Below are 21518 nucleotides of genomic sequence, written 5' to 3' on the forward strand. Positions count from 1 at the left end.
AGAGAGCAGAGAAGAAATTCACTTGTCTTGTAGCTGCAGGTGCCACAAGAGTGCAATCTTGCTGACTGCACCCAACTCCAGAGATGAACATAACAACAACGAAGGATCTGAAGTAAGAGGCTGCAGATCACTGAAATTGGAAGCCATCAGTTCCTCCTGCTTAAATTCCGGCTATAACTTCCAGCAGTGGTAGCTGAGCTCACTACACCCTCCAGAAATTGAGAGCACCACTCAAAAACACCAGAAACACCCACCCGCCTTGCGGCAGCCATAACAGTGCTATCTTGCCCCACTGCACCCAACTCTACAGACAAACAGGAAAACAAGAAGAACCTGATGTAAGCAGCTGTAGATAATTGAAATTGTAAGTAATCAGTTCCAACTGTGCAAACGCTGGCAACAACTTACGGCAGTGGCACCAGAGCGAACCACACCCTCCAGAGATCCAGACCAGTGCTCATCAACACCTTTCTTCACTTGTACATACCTACTCTCTTCTCTCCATCCCTCTTTTTTCTCTCTTAATTTCTCTTCTTTGCCTTGTATTAAATTTACTTTATACCACTATACTAAAAACTCTGCATTGCTTACTAGAATACTGCTAATTACTGTCTCTAATCTCAAATATACACCACCTTACCAAACTTGTACTCTCATTATATTTGATCCTATCTGTGGTTTTACCATTTCCCTCATTAACAATTTCACTTCCCTTGTCACTCAATCTTCACTGTTGAATACAAAAAACTTGTCATAGGATATAGCAGCTGACACCTAGAGACTGAGAGAAATCTACCAAAAGCAACAAATATAAACTTCTGAAATCATGAGAAGAAAGGATAACAAGGAAGCAATGAGCTCCCAAAACCCCACAATAAGAGAACCTGAAAACACAGAATTGCAGAGATCTCCGGGAGATCAAATCAGGAATTTAACTATAGAAATAATACAAGCTTTCAAAAATAATTTATAGAGTCTGAAAGAAATAAAGAATGCAATTCATTGAAGTGAAGGCATCAATGTAAACTATAATCAATTGATCGATTAGACCACATAGAGAATAGAAACTCACTCTTAGAAAGTAATCACTCCAAAAAGGAATGCATAGTATATAACTTAGAAAAATCAGCAAGAATTTGACATTGAAGAAATATGGACTCATTTTAAAAGAGATAATCTAAGAATAATTGACATAGAAGAGGGAATATAATGTGAAACCAACGGGATCAGCAATCTTTTCAAATAAGTAATATCAGAATATTTTCTAAATAAAGAAGAGGTTGAAGAACATCTTTTCTGTATTCATTGGCCCTTTGTATCTCTTCTTTTGTGAAGTGTCTATTTAGTTCATTTGCCCATTTCTTGATTGGGTTGTTTGTTTTGCTAGTGTAGAGTCTTTTGAGCTCTTTGTATATTCTGAATATTAGCCCCCTATCAGAATGGTGGCTGGTAAAGATTCTTTCCCATTCTGTAGGCTTCCTCTTTAGGTTATCGATAGTTTCCTTTGATGAGAAGAAACTTTTTAGTTTGATACTATCCCACTTGTTTATTCTTGCTTTAATTTCCTGAGCTTTGGAGGTTTTGTTGAGAAAGTCACTGCCTGTGCCAATATGTTGTAGTGTTGAACCTATGCTCTCCTCTACTAACTTCACAGTCTCGGGCAGGTCTAATTTCTAAGTCTTTGATCCATCTTGAGTTGATTCCTGTGTTTGGTGAGATATAGGGGTTTAGATTCATCTTTTTACAAACGGTTAGCCAGTTCTCCCAGCACCACTTGTTGAAAAGGCTGTCTTTTCTCCAGCGTATGTGTTTGGCCCCTTTGTCAAAGATTAATTGACTAAAGATGTGTGGGTTTGTTTCTGTATCTTCTATTCTAATCCCCTGGTCAGTATATCTGTTATTGTGCCAGTACCATGCTGTTTTTACTATTATTGCTCTATAGTATAGTTTGAAGTCTGGGAGTGTAATGCCTCCTGCATGTTTCTTATTGTTAAGAATTTCTTTGGCTATTCTAGGTCTTTTCTTTCTCCATCTAAAGTTCATGATTGATTTTTCTAGGTCTCTGAAGACTGTCGCTGGTACTTTAATGGGAATTGCATTGAATCTGTAGATCAGTTTTGGCAGAATGGCCATTTTGTTGATATTTATTCTGCCTATCCATGAGCATGGGAGATCTTTCCATCTTCCAAGGTCTTCTTCAATTTCTTTCTTTAACATTTTATAGTTTTTGTTGTAGAGGTCTTTAACATCTTGGGTTAGATTTATTCCTAGGTATTTTATTGGTTTTGAGATTATAGTGAATGGAATTGTTTTTTTTGTTTCTTTCATTGTGGATTCGTTGTTGGCATAAAGAAAAGCCACTGATTTCTTTAGGTTGATTTTGTAACCTGCAACTTTGCTGAATTTGTCAATCAGCTTTAGAGATACAAAGGGCCAATAGATACATGAAAAGATGTTCTTCATCACTGGCCTTCAGGGAGATGCAAATCAAAACTACACTGAGATTCCATCAACCCCAGTCAGAGTGGCAAGCATAAAGAAATCAAACAACAACAAATGCTGGCGAGGATGTGGGGAAAGAGGAACTCTTTTACACTGTTGGTGGGAATGCAAACTAGTTCAACCACTATGGAGATCTGTGTGGAGATTCCTAAGAAAGGTGAGAATAGATCCACCATATGATCCAGCTATACCACTCCTGGGTATCTTTCCAAAGGGGTTGAATTCAGAGAAATATAGCAACATATGCATACCTATGTTCATAGCAGCACAATTTGTAATAGCCAAAATATGGAACCAACCCAGATCTCCATCAACAGATGAATGGATAGCAAAACTGTGGGAAATACACACAATGGAATTCTATTCAGCCATAAAGAAGAACAAAATTATATCATTTGCAAGAAGATGGAAAGCCCTGGAGAACATTATGTTAAGTGAGATCAGCCAAGCACAGAAGGAGAAGGTACATATGTTTCCTCTAATATGCCAAAACTAGGAAACACAGAGGATACCAGTGGGACTCCAGATAATGGAGGGGAAATATCAGCAAAGTTTGAATGGAAAGATAGGAGAGGAGGAAGGCTGATATTGATTAATGAGGGTCTACATCTGAACATGTGTAAAATTATGAATATGACATGGTTAACCTGGACAACCATTGGTGGGAGGGGGGGAGGGAAAATGGGGGTGGGGGGGAAAGGGCACCAAATATAGTTTAAATGTATACTATTTATGTTCAATAAAATATTGTTAAAAAAAGAAGAGGTTGATACACAGGTACAGAAAACTTATAGAGCACCCTTTAGATAATATCAGAGAAAAGGTGGTGATGCCACACAATAGTCAAACTGACCAAAATAGAAGCCAGGTAGAAAATCTTAAAGGCAACAAAAACAAAAGACCAAGTGAAATTCAGAGGCAAACAAATTAGAATCACTCCAGACTTCCCAAACCAAGTTACAGAAGCATGAAGGGCCTGGAGTAGCATATTTCAAACTCTGAAAGAAAACAACCTGCAGCCAAAAAATTTCTATCCAGCAAAACTATCTTTCAAATTAGGTGGGGAAATAAAAATCTTCCATGACAAACAGAAGCTGTAGAAATTTATGTCTTCCAGCCGGGCCTGGTGGCACACGTTTGTAATCCCCGTGATTTGGGAGGCAGAGACAGAAGGTTCACATAGGATCAAAGCCAGCCTTGTTGGCTTAAGAGACCCTGTTTCCAAATAAAAATATAAAAAAAAGGTGTCTGGAAATATAGCCCGAAGGTAGAAGGGTTTCCAGGAACCACAGTAACATCAAAAAAAGATGAAGAAGAAGAAGAAGAAGAAGAAGAAGAAGAAGAAGAAGAAGAAGAAGAAGAAGAAGAAGAAGAAGAAGAAGAAGAAGAAGACTAAGGAGAAGGAGAAGGAGAAGGAGAAGGAGAAGGAGAAGGAGGAGGAGGAGGAGGAGAAGGAGAAGGAGAAGGAGAAGGAGGAGAAGGAGAAGGAGAAGAAGAAGAAGAAAGAAGAAGAAGAAGAAGAAGAAGAAGAAGAAGAAGAAGAAGAAGAAGAAGAAGAAGAAGAAGACGCTAAGGAGAAGGAGAAGGAGAAGGAGAAGGAGAAGGAGAAGGAGAAGGAGAAGGAGAAGGAGAAGGAGAAGGAGGAGGAGGAGGAGGAGGAGGAGGAGGAGGAGGAGAAGGAGAAGGAGGAGAAGGAGAAGGAGAAGAAGAAGAAGAAGAAGAAGAAGAAGAAGAAGAAGAAGAGAAGTAGGAGAAGAAGGAGAAGAAGAAATTTATGTCTTCCAAATCAGCACTAGAGAAAATATTAAAAGAGATTACCTAAAAAGAAATAAGTAATACATGCCAGACCCAGAGAAACAAGAATTTCCATCCAGCAGACAATTAAGCAAAGAAGAACAAACACTACCTCAAACATAAGTTAAATTGCAATATGTTAGAAATTAAAAACCATCTCTCAATAATCACACTGAACATAAATGACCTCAACTCCATAATAAAAAGACATAAGGTGGCAAAATGGAAAAATCAGAATACATTTATCAGCTGCCTTCAAGAAACACACCTTACAAGTAAAGAAAGTCACAGATAAAGGTAAAGGGCTTGATCAAGGTAATTCATGTCAATGAAATTAGAAGACAAGCAGGAGTAGCACTATGATATCAGACAAGTTAGACTTCAAGCTTAAGCTTATTAGACAAGAAAAGGGAGGCTTTTTTTTTTTTTACTGGTAAAAGAAACAATCCAGCAAAACAAAACAACAACAACAACAAAAAAAAACCGATAATCAACATTTATGCCCCAAACAAAGGTACAGCTACTTTCATGTAACAAACTTTCTGCAACATTAACTCAAACTTAAGTCCCAATACAATAATACTAGGAGACATTAACACCCCTCTCAAATAGTTAGACTGATCTTCTAGACAAAAGGTCAGTAAGATGTCTCAGTCCTAAAGAACACCATAAACAAAATGAATACTTCAGACACATACAAAATATTCTATCCACACATTTTTCTCACCTGCTCATGAAACCTTCTCCAAAATAGATCACATCCTAGGCCACAAAATGAACACTAACAAATTCAAAAAATGTAACACACTTCCCTGTGCATCTTTAGACCATAATGGAATGAAACTAGAAATCAACTATAAGAAGAACCAGATAAACCACATAAACATCTGGGGACTGGAAACTACATTGCTGAATGAAGAGTGGGTCATAGAAGAAAGAAGAAGTGAAATCAATAAATTTCTAAAAACAAATATAGAGATTTAAAAATATAGAGATAATGAACAAATACAGAGAAAAACAAACATATCAAAATTGTGGGATACATTGAAGGTAGTATTAAAAGGAAAATTTATATCACTGAGTGCCTACAGAAGAAGAACAGAACATCACCAAATAAACATCCTAATGATACACCTCAAAGCTCTTGAAAAACAGAAATGATCTAACTACAAAGCCAGTAGACAAGAAATTATTAAAATCAAAGCATAAATCAATGACAAAGATAATAAAAAAAATTACAGAATAACAACAAAACCAAAAGCTGTTTTCTCACAAAAATTAGCAACATAGATTAACTACTAGCAAACCTAACAAAACAAAACAAAAATAATTAACCCAAATTATGATGATAAAAGATAAAAATGAGATATTACAACCCAGTGTAGAAATCCAGAGGATTATCAGAAACTACTTTTAAAAACTATACTCTGACAAAACGAAAGATTTGGGAAAATTTGACAACTTTCTAGATAAATACAACCATCCTAAGCTGAGTCAAGAAGATATAGAAAACTTAAACCAACCAATAGCAATCAAATAGATTGAAATATTGATAAAGAGCCTACCATCCAAATAAATTCAAAATAAGATGGTTTCCCAAATGAATTTTATAAAACTTTTATAGAAGAGCTAATCTCAATACTTTCTTTTCTATTTCATGAAATAGAAATAAACAAGACTCTCCCAAATACATTCTATAAGCCAACATTACACTAATACCAAAACCAAATAAAGACAGATCAGGGAAGGAAAACTAAAGGCCTATATCCTTGATAAACTTGGATGCAAATATGCTAAACAAAATATTAGCAACACACATTTAAAGCCACATCAAGAAAATCATACACCATAATCAAGTAGGGTTCATCACAGCGATGTAAGGCTTGTTGAACATACATAAATAAATCCATGTAATTCATCACATAAACAAGATATACTTCAACATCATAATGGCAATCTACAATAGGCCCTCAGCCAACACCTCATTAAATGGGAGAAAACTGCAAGAATTCCCCCTAACAGCAGAAACAAGGCAAGGATGTCCATTATCACTACTTCTTTTCATATAGTACTTGAGAATCTAGCCAGAGCAATAAGGCAAGAAAAGAAAATCAAAGAAGTACAAGCAGGAAAAGAAAAACTAAAACTTTCACTATTTGCAGGTGACATGACACTATACTTAAATTATAAAACATTGGAAAAAAAATCGAACAAAATAAAACCCAGAATAGCCAAAGTAGTTTTCAGCAACAAAAACCATGAAGGAGGAATCACAATGGAGCAAAATAGAATACTCAAAAACAAATCTGCACACTTAGAGCCAATTGATTTTTGACAAGGAGGCCAAAAACATACACTAGAAAAAAAGATAACCTGTTCATCAAATAGTGTTGGCAAAACCGGTTAACCAGATGCAGAAAAATGGAAATAAACCCCACTTTTTCAACCTGAAAAAGATCCAATTCAAGATGGATTAAAGTCTTGGAAATTAGACCAGAGACCTTGAGGGTCCTTGAAGAAGGCATAGGTCCAACACTGCAACACATAGACACATGTAAAAAATTTTTCAACAAGACCCCAAAGGCACAAGAAACTAAAAGGTGGATCAATCAAATAAAAGGTGGGATTGCATGAAACTGAAGAACTTCTGTACAGCAAAGGAAATTATGAAGAAACTCAACCGAGAGCCAACAGAATGGGAGATTTTTTGCCACCTATTTATCCAATAGAGGACTAATAGCTAGACTATACATAGAACTCAAGAAACTCCACACTAAGAAAACAAATAATTCAATCAAAAAAGGGCAAGTGAACTAAATAGACACTTCACAAAAGGAGAAATTCAAATGGCCAATAAATGCATAAAAAATGCTCAACATCATTAGCAATGAGAGAGATTCAAATAAAAAATAACCTTAGATTTCACCTAACTCCACCTAGAATGGCAATCATTCAAAACACAAACAACAACAAATGGTCGTGAGCATGTGGAGAAGTGGAAACTCTAAAACATTGTGGGTGGGCCTGTAAATTAATGCAACCACTTTTGAAAACTGTATGGAAGATTCTCAGAAAAATGGAAACAAACTCACTATATGATCCATCGATACTACATTTGGGTACCCACCCAAATAAAAAAAAAACAAACTACCAAACTAATGCATGTGTATCTATGCTCATAGCTGTACAGTTCACCATTGCCAAACTATGTAACCAGCCAAGATGTCCATCAACTGATGAATGGATCACAAAACTATGGGATATGTACACAATGAAAAATTTTTTTTTTTTTTTGGTGGTGGTTCTGGGGTTTCTGGAAGCCCTTCTACCTCCGGGATACACTCCCAGACCTATTTTATATTTTTACTTGGAAACAGGGTCTCTTAAGCCAGCGTGGCTGGCTTTGAACCTGTGTGATCCTCCTGTCTCCTCCTCCCAAGCACGGGGATTACAACCGTGCACCACCATGCCTGGCATACACAATGGAATTTTACTCAGCTATAAAGAAAAACACAATTATATCATTTACAGTGAAATGGATGGAACTGGAGGAGATTATGCTAAGTGAGATAATTCAGACATAAAAAATAAGAAATTGGATGCTTTCCCTAATATGGGAAAGCAAATGAGACAATAGGTGATGGGAGAAACTCTAGACAAAGGGAAATGCTATAGGTGAGCAATAAGGTAACCAGAGGGAATAGAAATGAGGAAGATGGTAATTCTCTAATGTTCATGATGTACATTAGCAAACATATCAAACTCAGTCACTAAGCCAAACATGAGGAGGTAGAGGGACAGAAGGGGGCAGTAATTGGGTAAGGACTAATTGAGTGATGTGTATGTGTATGCCTCTACCATCTTGTACTCCATTAAGTTAAAGAAATAAATTTATAACAGAAAAATTTTATCCTAGAAGATTCAAGCACTCATCTGTTCTTTATCCATTTGAATTATAAAAATAAGTTTAACTATTCCTTTGTGGCAATATCTTAGTATAATTTGCAAAACAATCATGTAAAGAAAGCATTATACCTATTTCATATTTGAACACTAAACCTCATAGAACTTAAGAAGCTTATACGTGTTCATACATCTAGGAAGAGTTCTGCAGATACACTGGGACCCAAAACTATCAAAATTGTTAGTGGAGTATATTCTTGAGGTAGGAAAGAAGACCTAGAACAGGTTGAATGAAAATATGAGGAACAAAATAGAGTGAACATGAGTTAAAGTACAAATCTAAGATCCAGATTTAAGGTCCTCTTTCACATATTTTATTAGAAACACCACTATTAAATCAATTATTAGACCTTATATGCAGGTCCATAAATAACCTTTATCCTGTTCTGGACCTAAAGAAAAAACAGATCCAAAAATGTTTTTGCCCAACAAACAGGTATTATTGTAATCTGTGTTTCTAAAATCTGATTACTTTATGTCATACTTTCACCTAGGTCCTCAATTGCTACATTAATATGGTATTGATTAAATTACAAAAGCATGATGTTGGAGAAATTAATAGAAATTTTTTCAATATAAACAGAGAAAACAAACCATTGAAGTAAGGAGAGGAAGGACTAATGATGTAATCACTTCCATGGATATTATGTACATATGTGAGAATACCAGTGTCAATCTCAATATTATGTATGGGGAGGGAGCAGTATGGAGCCTTGGAAAAAACTCACCATATGCTGTGTGCATGTATGCTATCATTAGTATAAATTTCATTATATGTGAAGCTATAATGCACCAACAGAAGTATAAAAATCATCTAGATACCAACACTTTTAGATCATGTCTTTATACTATATATTTTACTAGTAGAAATATGACAAGCTAAGATGTAGCTAGCATGTTCCTTTCCACCACCTGTGCTCTGATTATTTTTCCCTCAGAGTGTATACTTCTTGTTCTCTTATTAAAAATCATTCTATGCCTCAGATTGACCCATCTTTAACTTTTTAAAATTTTTATTTTACTTTTTGCTCCAGGCCCATTAACAAAGAATGAGAAGAAAATTTTTTTCTTTCTACTACAGTTTGGAAATAATAGCTAAGAACTTAGAAGATATAAACCAAGGATCTCAAACTCAAGTTCCTAAAAGGGTAAGATATAGAATATAAATGAACTGTGCCAATGAGGACAAGTTAAAGTCTGAAACTGCATGCCTGGTATGGGGATGGGAGAATGGAATTTTCAATGTAGCTCCAGATAACAGTTATTTTATAGGAATATATGGCCAAAGTTGTCAAATCTTCTGATTTTTAAAGGAAGTTAATAATCATGTGTTGGGTGTTGTGTTAGTTTTCTATTGCTATGATAAAAGACCTTAGATGGAGAAGGTGGAAAGGTTTATATTGACCCATAGTTTTAGAGGTTTCAGTTCATAATGAGTAGGACCTGTTGCATTTGTGTCTGATGATAGAATGTGGCAGAAGAAACAGCTCACCTCATGGCATCCAGGAGGCAAAGATAAAGAAAAAGGGAGGGGGTGGGTTCCAATACTTTCAAAGATGTAACTTTCTTCTACTAGGCTTCACCTCCTTCCGACTCTAACACCTTACAATAATACTATAGACTGGATAACAAGCCTTCAATATAGCACCTTTGAGGGACATTTATTCAAACCAAAGAACATGTAACATATTTTTCAGTGTTGCAATAGATTTGTTTTGCTTTAAAATAGCATGTGAGCTACAAACCCAATAAATCTGCAGGTCAGGTGTTGACCATGGTCTTTAGAATTTGATTCTTATCTAATGACACTTTCACCATCTCCTAGCTACTGTCTCTATCCTCATTCTTCACTGTGTTCTCAGATACCCCACACTTCCTAGGTTGTGGGGGGTCCCAAGACCAACATTAGCAACAACTGGGAATTTGTTAAAAACATACATTATGAAGCTCCATACTGGTCCTACTTAATCAAAAATTCTGGAAATAGGGTGATTGATAAATCCTACAGGCATTTTGATGGCTGCTAATATTTGAGAACTGTGGAGCTCACTTTTTTTTTTTTTATGGTACTGGGGTTCCTGGAAACCCTTCTACCTCCAGGCTACACTCCTAGACCTATTTCTTATATTTTTATTTGGAAACAGAGTCTCCTAAGCCAGCAAGGCTGGCTTCAAACCTGCACGATCCTCCTGTCTCCGCCTCACAGGCGCTGGGACTACAAGCATGTGCCACCATGCCCGGCCATGGGGCTCACTTTTTAAAAGTACCACTAAACCCCTTTAGGGTGGCATCTGGGCATCACTAAGTTTTAAAATTAAAATGCAAATAAGTTTTGAACCCACTGAATTAGTCCATGAGGGAAATAAAATTTAACTGACCCTGAAAGGGAACAAAGAATTTTCCAAGTTGGAGATCAAGACTTTGTAGCTTATTCTTTTGGTTCCCATTCACCTTAGTGGGCTATGGGTAAACTTCAAAAATGGATATCGATGGCTGGGGACTAGTCATCAGTACTGTAGCCACTGAAGTTGCTTAGAAAATGAGAACATTCTTAATAATGCTACAGAAGAATAGAACGAATGGATCTATTGAGCTTTTTCTGGGTTGTTATACATGGATCTGTGTAGGGTGCAAGATTAGGGAGAGACATTACCCAATAGATAGAAGAACAGCAACAGTAAGTCTAGACAAATACATGGACCACAGGCCAGGCCTTTTCCCTATTCTGACAGCACAGAGTTTAGTATGCTCACATCATTTTAGTAGGACAAGAGAAGTAGCAGTCATAGGTGACTTAAGTAGATTCTGAGTCAAGAACCCAGTTCTCCTTTCTTAAATCAAGTCCCAGGAAGTAATTTAAGTTGCTGTTTTCAAAATTACAGAGAATAGTTCCAAAATGTTAATTAGAAATTTGCCTTTAATATTTTTCAACATGATTGAAAAATACTTGAATTTCAATACTTTGAGTTAATATTTAGGGATTTGAGGGTTGTTTATTAAAATCATGAATAAATACAATTGTCAGTACTTTAGAAAAAACTATAAAATATTTTTGCATCATAATCTAAGCAAAACTAACAAGTAACACAATATTTACATTTTATTTGGTGTTTATTTTTCTCCAGGTAATTTTCTAAATATTTGGAAGCTTTAATCTCACAGGAATCTTATTATTGTCCTCTTAATTTTCAAATGAATGTTCAAAGAAAAAGAAAAAAATATATAATTTACATATAACATATAGGTTAATCCAGGCAATATGACTGCTAAAGTCTTACTATTTACTCATACATACTGTCTTGAAAGAGAGAGAACTTTATTAATTTCATCATCAAATAAGACAGAAATTCAACACTGTAATTCAAAATGCAAGTCTTTATTACAAAAGTAATTCCCACTTTATTTTAGCAGAATAATGTTAAAAACTCTTATTTTAGAAATATGTAAATCTTTAGCATTGGCAAAATTAATGTATATTAAAAAATTAATCCAGTTAAAATATATGTGTAAATATTGAGAAAAATGTCAACTGAGCTTGTTTAAAGTAATGGAACGGACTGCAGTAATGGATAATATGAAAAAAACCTAAAATTACTAGTCAAGTTCCACTGTAAGACAAATATGAGATAAATGTCTCAAATAAATAAGTGTTTAAGGTGATAGGTATGCTAATCATCCAGATTTGATCATTACATAATGTATACAGGTATACAGTATCATATTATACCTTATAAATTGGTTCAGTTATGTGTCAGTTTCCAAAAGCAAACAAAAAGAAGTAGAAAAAGATCATGTTTAAATATAAATAAACAAACCAAAGAAACAAACAAAAAGAGGGCTGGGAGTATAGCTTGGCAGTAGGATGGCCATGGGTTCAATCCCCAGTACTATACACAAAAATATTATTATATTTCACATTGGTATTATAAATAATCTAGAACTTATTTGAAGCATATGAGGTATTCCCTAGGTTATATGCAAATACTTTGCCATTTTATATAGTTGTCTTGAGCATCCATAACTTTTAGCATCTTAGTTGGTCCTGGAACCAGTCTTCCCAGAAGATATCAAGGGGAAAGTGAACTAAAAATAAGGAATTTTGTGGGTTTTTTTTTTATAAAATAGCATATAATCTATACAAACATTGGAAATAATTTCTAGTGAACAATTATTTTTTCAAATGATAATTCCTCATTTGAAAATATAGACTGTCTTTGCTCTAACCATTCTCTATGCAACCATTTCTTCTAGATTATATAATTTTGGATGAAAGATATATATCTTTATTCATATATACACAATATAATGATTTACATATTTTCCTGGCATATAATCAGGTGAAAAAGTATTCTAACACATATATTGATGGCTTTACAAAAATGATTGCACACAACACAATATTCTTGCCAAAATATGTTTATGGCTTTATAAAATTCCATGGGTTGTTCATCTGTTTTATTAAAGACAATCTAACAGCTATGAAGTGAAATCTCATTGTGGTTTAATTTGCATTTCTTTTATTATAGATGTTGATTTTTTTTAGGTATCTGTTGGCCACTTGTGTGTCTTTTGAAAAATATCTATTCAAATATTTTGTCCATTTTTAAGCAGAGAAATTAATTTTCTTATTTTTGAGTACTTTAAATTTCTTCAATATTTTGGATATTAGCTCTTTATATAGGAACTAATTTGTGATTTTCTAATATTGTCTCCCAGTCTGTGGGTTAAATGCACTGTAATTCTATATCATATTGAAGTATAAAGAATAGGAATATACATGTACACAAAAAGAATATATAAAGAATAGGAATATACATGAACACAACACTTAAGTTATCTCTTTACTCTGTTGTTTGCTTTGCTATGCAAAAGAAATTTGTATTTGTTTGATGCAATTCAATTTGTCTATTTTTGCATCTCTTTTGTTTCAAATCTAAGAATTCTCTGCCCAGACCAATGTCTGAAAATTTCCCCTATATTTTCTTTGTAGTACTTTTATAGTTGGGGTCTTAGGTTTAAGTCTTTAATGCATTTTTTGTGTTGATTCATATGTAAGTAGTGATATTAATGTTCATTTTTATTCTCCTGTATGCAGATACCTAGCTTTCTTAACCCCATTTATTGAGGAAACTGTCTTTTCTCCACTGACTGTTCTTGGCCCGTTTGTTGAAAATGCATTGATCTTTGGAATAAGGTTTTTATTTCTTGGCTTTCTATACTATTCCATTAGTAATTGTGCATTTTCTTGCTTGTGCCATGCTGTTTTTATTTCTATAGCCTTATAGTATATTTTAAAATTTGGCAATATAGCTGGGCGTGGACTGAGATAGAGAGGGGTGAGGGACAGAAAGAATGATTCATTCTAATAAATTGCAAATTAAAGTATCCAAATACACAAAGAAGTAAGATAGCCAGCAAAGCCAGCAATTGGACATGAAATTCATTGCACATGAAATTAATTTCTAGAAGAGCTTATAATATTGAAAAATATTCCAAAAGTTAAATGAAAATATTCACTAAAATAATATTAAATTACTTTGAAAAATGATAAAATAAAATGAAACAAGATCAGATATGTATAAAACAACTTCTTAGAAATATTGAAAATTAAAAATATAGCCATAAAATTAAACAAAAAAATCATCTTAAGCTTGGTAGTACTTAAAACCTACTATATGAATGTGAATTCTCCTTTAGAACATAGTATGGAAAAATAATGAAATTAAAATGTGAAATGTTTATTAAGACAGAATCCAACATTTATTTATATAATTTTAAAAAATGAAGTAAAATAATAACTGAATCTCTTATTACTGAAAAATTTTCCAGGTTTGAAAACAATAAAATTAACAATAAGCATATATGAAAATGAACATCAAAAATAGTTTTAATTCTTTCAGAAAAAAAGATGAGATTATCTACCCTACAATAACCGTAAGGCCAATGATACCTTCTTATCAGTGGCAACAGAAGGCTACTCAAGTCAAATACTCATGACTCATGTCATCAAGCAAGAATAAATGCAAAGTATAATCATCAAATCTAAAAGGAGAGCACACTATCAAAGGTCTGACCTAAAAGTACCATGAACTATTGCACTTTAACTGGAAGAAAATGGAGATAAAAGAGAGAGGATATAAGAAACATTGAGTGTAAAAACTTTAAAAGTATACAATTGATCAACTTTTTGATTTTTAAAAGTTACAAATAGCTGGGCGTTGTGGCGCACACTTGTAATCCCTGCGCTTGGGAGGCGGAGACAGGAGGATCATGCAGGTTTGAAGCCAGCCTTGCTGGCTTAAGAGACCCTGTTTCCAAATAAAATATTAAAAAGTTGGTCTGGGAGTGTAGTCAGGAAGTAGAAGGTTTCCAGGAACACAAGTACCATAAATAAATAAATAAATAAATAAATAAATAAATAAATAAATAAAGTTATATATAGCTTTTTATTTTTAAAGTAATAAAATGAGCCGGGTGTGGTGGCGCATACTTGTATTCCCCACGCTTGGGAGGCAGAGACAGGAGGATCGCGCAGGATTGAAGCCAGCCTTGCTGGCTTAAGAGACCCTGTTTCCAAATAAAAATATTAAAAAAAAAAAATAGGTATGGGAGTGCAGCCCAAAGTAGAAGGGCTTCCACGAACCTCAGTACCACCAAATAAATAAATAAAGTAATAAAAATAAAAGCTCTGCAAAACAATCATAAGATTCAAGACATGGAGTAAAGCTTTTCTATGAGTAATTTTCTGGCATCTACATAATTTTCAGAAGGAGAATACATAAAAAATTGACTTATTGGAACAAATTTATTACATATGTACATTAAAAATAAGTGTGATCACAGAAGCTAGAGGAATACAACAGGTAGCCTATAAAAGAGAAGTAAAGAAAGAGAATGAAAATAAATATCTCAATAAAAGAGAATGTAGAGAAAAATGCATGAAGCAAAGAAATGAGTATCTAAACAATTGCATCTACCAGTAAGTATAAAAATGTAGCCAAATTACAAGATTAGATACAAATAATGTAAAATGATGTAACAGTACATTGCTTCTCATATACTCATCTAAATGAGAATGGCACAGAAACATATAAAGGAAGGTAAAAATATATTTTTGAAATAAACATCAATTATAACAACAAAATATGATATAGTGATATTCATATAAAAAGAATAAAATGAAAGCAAAGGGCATTAATAATTATTCCCATGTAACAAGGAGACAACAATTTATCAAGATGATACATGAAATCCATGTATATAATATATATGTTACATAATACAACACATATATTATATAATATAACATATAATAGCAAACTATATATAATGAAAAATTTTCAAGAAAAAATTTAAAATCCAACTATAATAGTTAAGGGACTTTAATATAATTTTTACTATCAGCATATAGATCAGGCTGCAAAATTTAGAATAAAAAAGTTATGAACAAAATTATTGACCTAAGACTAAGAAGTCCACATTTAATTAAAATGTATTATCTTGTTTCATATCTTGTATAATTTCACTGAAATTAGTATTTGCTAAACGTAAAAGCATCTGCCTTTAAAAAATATATATCTTATCTTGTTTTGGTTTTTATAGTATTCTTCCACACATGATTAGGATTAATTTTAATCAGGGTTAAATTTTGAAAAAGCACTATGCTTATCTATGTTCATAGCCACAAAATTCACAATTGCAAACTATGGAATCAACTCAGATATCCATCAACAGACGAGTGGATTATAAAACTACATATACAATTGGATACATACACAATGGAATTTTACTCAGCCAAGAAGAATAACACAATTATGTATAAATGGATGAAACTGGAGAATATTAGGTTAAGTGAGATTAGTTAGTCACAAAATGTAAAAATTCAAATACTTTCCCTAATATGTGGAAGCTAGGGAGAAAAAGAGTCATAAGAGGAACTCTAGACAAAGGAGAAAATATAGATGAGCAAATAAGGCGACCTAATTGAGAGGGATGGGGGGGAGGGAAATTCCCTAATGTACATGATGTACATTCACAAACATTAAAGTCAATCACTAAACCAAACATAAGAAGGAGGGAGATGGGAGAGATTGGGGTGGGAACTGGGGAAGAGCTGAGTCATGTGTGCATGTATGCCTATACCATCTTGTACTCCATTAAGATGTATGACTAACAATGCACCAATAAAAATTTTTAAAAGCACTATTGCATTTTAAAGAGTTTATGACAAGTTTAATTACAGAGAGTAATTGACAAGTTTAATTACAGAGAGATGTATGACTACAATGCACCAATAAAAATTTTTTAAAAAGCACTATTGCAAAGAGTTTATGACAAGTTTAATTACAGAGAGTCTGTCACAAAATAAAATGATACTGTGATGCCTCAATTTACCACTAATACCTCCAACCAAACTCCTTTATTGATATTCAGTTCAAAATTCCTAAAGGTTGTTCTGATATTTGGAATATTACTTAAATATTTTCCAAGTTCTACATTGTCTTTAAAAACATTATACAAAGAACATGAGTCATAAATATAGTTTTTACTCTTAAAGTACATAAACTCCTTAAAACTTAAGTATTAAAAATATCAGCTAACCAGGCATTAGGGGTACATGCTTGTATTTTCAGTACTTGGGAGGCTGAGACAGAAAGATCACATGTTTGAGGAGAGCCTAAGTAGTGGGACTGTCTTCAACCTCATAAAACCCTATTTTAAAATCAAAATAAAATAGGGTTGGGGACATAGAATATCCTTGGGTTCAATGCCAAGTACCACAAAACAAACAACAAGAATAACCAAAAAATAAGAGATTTTCTATAAACAAATATTATCCAGGTAGATATTTTATGTAATATTCATCCAATGGTTTTCACCAATATTTCTTGCATCATATTGTATGTTATTCAAAATATATATTTTAATATTAACTGCTGCTAATATTTTCAGTTTATGAGTGAATATTTTATTGAAGGAAGAGTGGATTTTATAGAAAATCCATATTTTCCACGTTTAAAGTTCATGCAGAATTTATTTTTATGTGATTCCAATTTAGAAAAATGCTTTTCACATCAAGCAAATGTCTATTCCCATAAAGCCACTTTAAAATCATTTTGTGTTGACTGTTAAAAACAATATAAATGTTTTCAAGAAATCCTTATAAAATTGATTTATGTGAAGTTTTTTCTCCTGCAATTTAAAATATGTATACATCCAAAGCATTAATATTATTTTATACTTAAATTTGGCAGAATAAGCATCCATTGGTTTCTTTGTTTTCTTCTTTACATTCCATAAACAAGACAGCAGAAGAATCAAATGAATGGGGATCTGAGAATTGTGAAGGAAAGGAGGGATGGCAGATAAATTATCTATAAAATTTTGGAAGATGATCTTCTGAATTTATGTCTCAGCTTTTCTACTTAGTTAAGTCCCAATGGCAAGATGAAGAACTCATCGAGTTTTTCCTCCAGCCTTAGAGATACCTGAGTGTGGGGATTCCTCCCCAGGACTTGGGAGGGAGAGACCTGAAATGAAGACATGGACAGTAGTCTCTTGGACCACTGACAACTTTATTCTCTAGAACTAAGTTTTTATACTTTTTTCCCCTGCACCAAAACCACAACTTCAACAGAAAGAAAAACATCAAAGTACAATCTCAAACACAATACAGAATGATTGATGTAGAACATACGTCATATGCTTACAGAATACAATCATGGAGGGAAAATTAAAAAACAAGTAGAAACAAAGAGGCCTGGTTAAAGATTATTAAGAGCATGATTACAGCCAGTTCCCGCTCTCACTGGTGGGGTTGGGGGTGAGAAATTCCAGAAAGACCAGAAGTCACCCAGAGTCTCGGAAAGCTTGACCTTTCGCCAAACTGCCTTAACTCTTTCGGAACCTTTCGTTCCTCAGGCTTCTTCCATGTCCTCCATCACCTGAGGATTTGACCCTTGGATACATTTACACTGAGAAACCCATGGAAAGAAAGTCTAGAATTCTGCCTGCAAAATAAAAGACTGCCCTGCTGTGTTTACTTTGTACCAAATTAAACTCCTGAAGTGAGTTGTGGGGATTATTCATAGAGTAATCTGTTATTGATCAATAATGTGAAACTGATAAATAAGCTGTTATTTAAGCGTAATTGGCAGTTGATGAAATTCAGTTCACCAGGTAATGAGAACTAGTCAAACACCCCTGTGAGTGCTCTGTGAAAATGAGGCATGGACAAGGGGGTGCATGGCTCCCCCTTCTTATCTCACATGATGATTGGATCCAAATGGGGAAATGATTGGGACATTGGAATCTGCCTCTGGCACGTATGAAACACCTGTTAGCTTCTGCTATGCTTGGTATTATCCTTGGCCAATAATATTTTTTTGTGTGTGTACTAATCATTTTTTAAATTTAATTTTAATTTTTTATAAGTGGAACATATTGAGAGTGGTGTACACTTACATTGTGTGTCCTGCCCTTCCCCCTTCCTTTCCCTTCCACCCCAATAGAGAGTGTCCAGGTTAATTATGTTGTATTTATGCTATTACACATACTCATATGTATCTCCTCCAATGAACAACCTCAGCTTTCTTCTTCTCCTATCCTTTCATTCTAGCTTTTTTTTTTTTTTTTTTTTTTTTTTTGTGTGTGTGTGTGTGGTACTGGGGTTGGAACCCAGAGGCTTTCTACCTCCGGGCTATACTCACAGATCCATTTTATATTTTATTTGGAAACAGGGTCTCACTAAGCCACTGAGAGCCTCACTAAGTAGCTGAGGCTGGCTCGAACCTGTGCAATTCTCCTCTCTCACCTTCCCAAGAACAGGGATTACAAGCATGTGCCACCACACCCAGCTCATTCTAGCTTTGCTGAGATTTCCCCTCCATCACCTGGAGTCCCTCTGGTATTACCACTACTCCCTAGCTTGACATATTAGAGAAAACATATGTCCCTTCTCTTTCTGTGCATGACTAATCTCACTTAACATAATGTTCTCTAGTTCCTTCCATCTTCTTGCAAATGCTATTATTTTATTTTTCTTTAGCTGAATAGAATTTCACTGTGTGTATTTCCCACAATTTTGCAATCCATTCATCTGTTGATGGAGATCTAGGTTGTTTCTATATTTTGGCTATTACAAACTATGCTGCTATGAACATGGGTATGCATATGTTAACGTAGTTCTTTGATTTCAACCCCTTTGGAAAGATACCCAGGAGTGGTATGCCCAGATCAAATGGTAGCTCTATTCCCAGTTTTTTAAGAAATCTCCATACTGATCTCCACAGTGGCTGAACTACTTTGCACTTGCATCAACAGTGTAAAAGAGTTCCTCTTTCTCCACATTCCCGCCAGCAATTGATGTTCTTTCATTTCTTTATGTTTGCCACTCTGATTTGTGTTAGATAGAATCTCAGCATAGTTTTGGTTTGCATCTCCCTGATGGCTAGTGATATTGAACATCTTTTCATGTATCTATTGGCCATTTGTATCTCTTCTTTTGTGAATTGTCTATTCATTTCAGTTTCCCATTTCTTGATTGGGTTGTTTGTTTTGCTAGTGTAGAGTCTTTTGAGCTCTTTGTATATTCTGGATATTAGCCCCTTATCAGAGTGGTGGCTGGTAAAGATCTCCCATTCTATAGGCTTCCTCTTTAGGTTCTTGATGGTTTCCTTTGATGAAAAGAAGCTTTTTATTTTGAAGAGATCCCATTTGTTAATTCTTGCTTTAATTTCCTGCACTTTGGAAGTCTTATTGAGAAAGTTACTCCCTGTACCTATATGTTGGAGTGTAGATCCTATGCCTTTCTCTAATAACTTCACAGTCTCTGGTTTAATTTCTAAATCTTTGATCCATCTTAAGTTGATTCCTGTGCATGGTGAGAAGTAAGGATTCAGATCCAACTTTCTACAAATTGATAGCCAGTTCTCCCAGCAGCATTTGTTGAAAAGGCTGTCTTTTCTCCAGCATATGAGTTTGGCCCCTTTGTCAAAGATCAGTTGACTATAGATGTGTGGATTTGTTTCTGTATCTTCTATTTTTTTTCCACTGGTCAGTCTGCCTATTGTTGTGCCAATACCATGCTGTTTTTACTACTATTGCTCTATAGTATAATTTGAAGTCCGGGATTGTGATGCCTCCTGCCTGGTTCTTGTTGCTGAGAATTGCTTTGGCTATTCTGGGTCTTTTATTCCTCCATACAAAATCCATAACTGATATTTCCAGGTCTATGAGAAATGTTGGTATTTTAATGGGGATTGCATTGAATCTATAGATCACTTTTGGAAGAATGGCCATTTTGATTATATTAATTTTGCCTATCCATGAGCAAGGAAGATCTTTCCATCTTCCAAGGTCTTTTTCAATTTCTTTCTTTAATGTTTTGTAGTTTTCTCTGTAGAGGTCTTTTACATCTTTGGTTAGGTTTATTCCTAGGTATTTTATTGGTTTTGAGATTATAGTAAATGGAATACTTTTCTTTATTTCTTTCGTTGAGGATTCATTGTTGGCATAAAGAAAAGCAACTGATTTCTTTAGGTTGATTTTGTATCCTGCAACTTTGCTGAATTGGTTGATCAGCTCCAGAAGTCTTTTTGTTGAGTTCATTGGATCTTCTAGATAAAGAATCATATCATCTGCAAATAAGGATAGTTTTAGCTCCTCTCTTCCCATTTGAATTTCTTTGATTTCCTTCTCTTGTCTTATTGCTGTGGCAAGAGTCTCAAGGACTGTATTGAAAAGGAGAGGTGATAATGGGCATCCTTGTCTTGTGCCTGATTTTAAAGGGAATTCTTGCAGTTTTTCTCCATTCAATATGATGTTGGCTTTGGGTTTATTGTATATAGCCTTAATTATGTTGAAATATGTTCCTTCTATTCCAATTTTCTGTAGTGTTTTTAACATAAATGGATGTTGGATTTTGTTGAATGCTTTTTCAGCATCTATTGAAATGACCATGTGGTTTTTGTTCTTAGTTCTATTTATGTGGTGAATAACATGTATTGATTTGAGTATGTTGAACTAGCCTTGCTTTTCTGGGATGAAACCAACTTGGTCATGGTGTACAATTCTTTTGATATGGTTTTGAATGCGTATAGCTAGTATTTGTTTAGAATTTTTGCGTCTATGTTCATTAAGGATATTGGTCTGTAATTTTTCTTTCTTGAAATATCTTTATTTTGTTGGGGGATTATTGCGATACTGGCCTCATAGAAGGAATTAGGAAGAATTCCATCTCTTTCAATTTCCTGGAATAA

This window comes from Muscardinus avellanarius (genome assembly GCF_963383645.1).
Source record: "Muscardinus avellanarius genome assembly, chromosome: 2".
In the NCBI taxonomy this organism is placed as follows: domain Eukaryota; kingdom Metazoa; phylum Chordata; class Mammalia; order Rodentia; family Gliridae; genus Muscardinus; species Muscardinus avellanarius.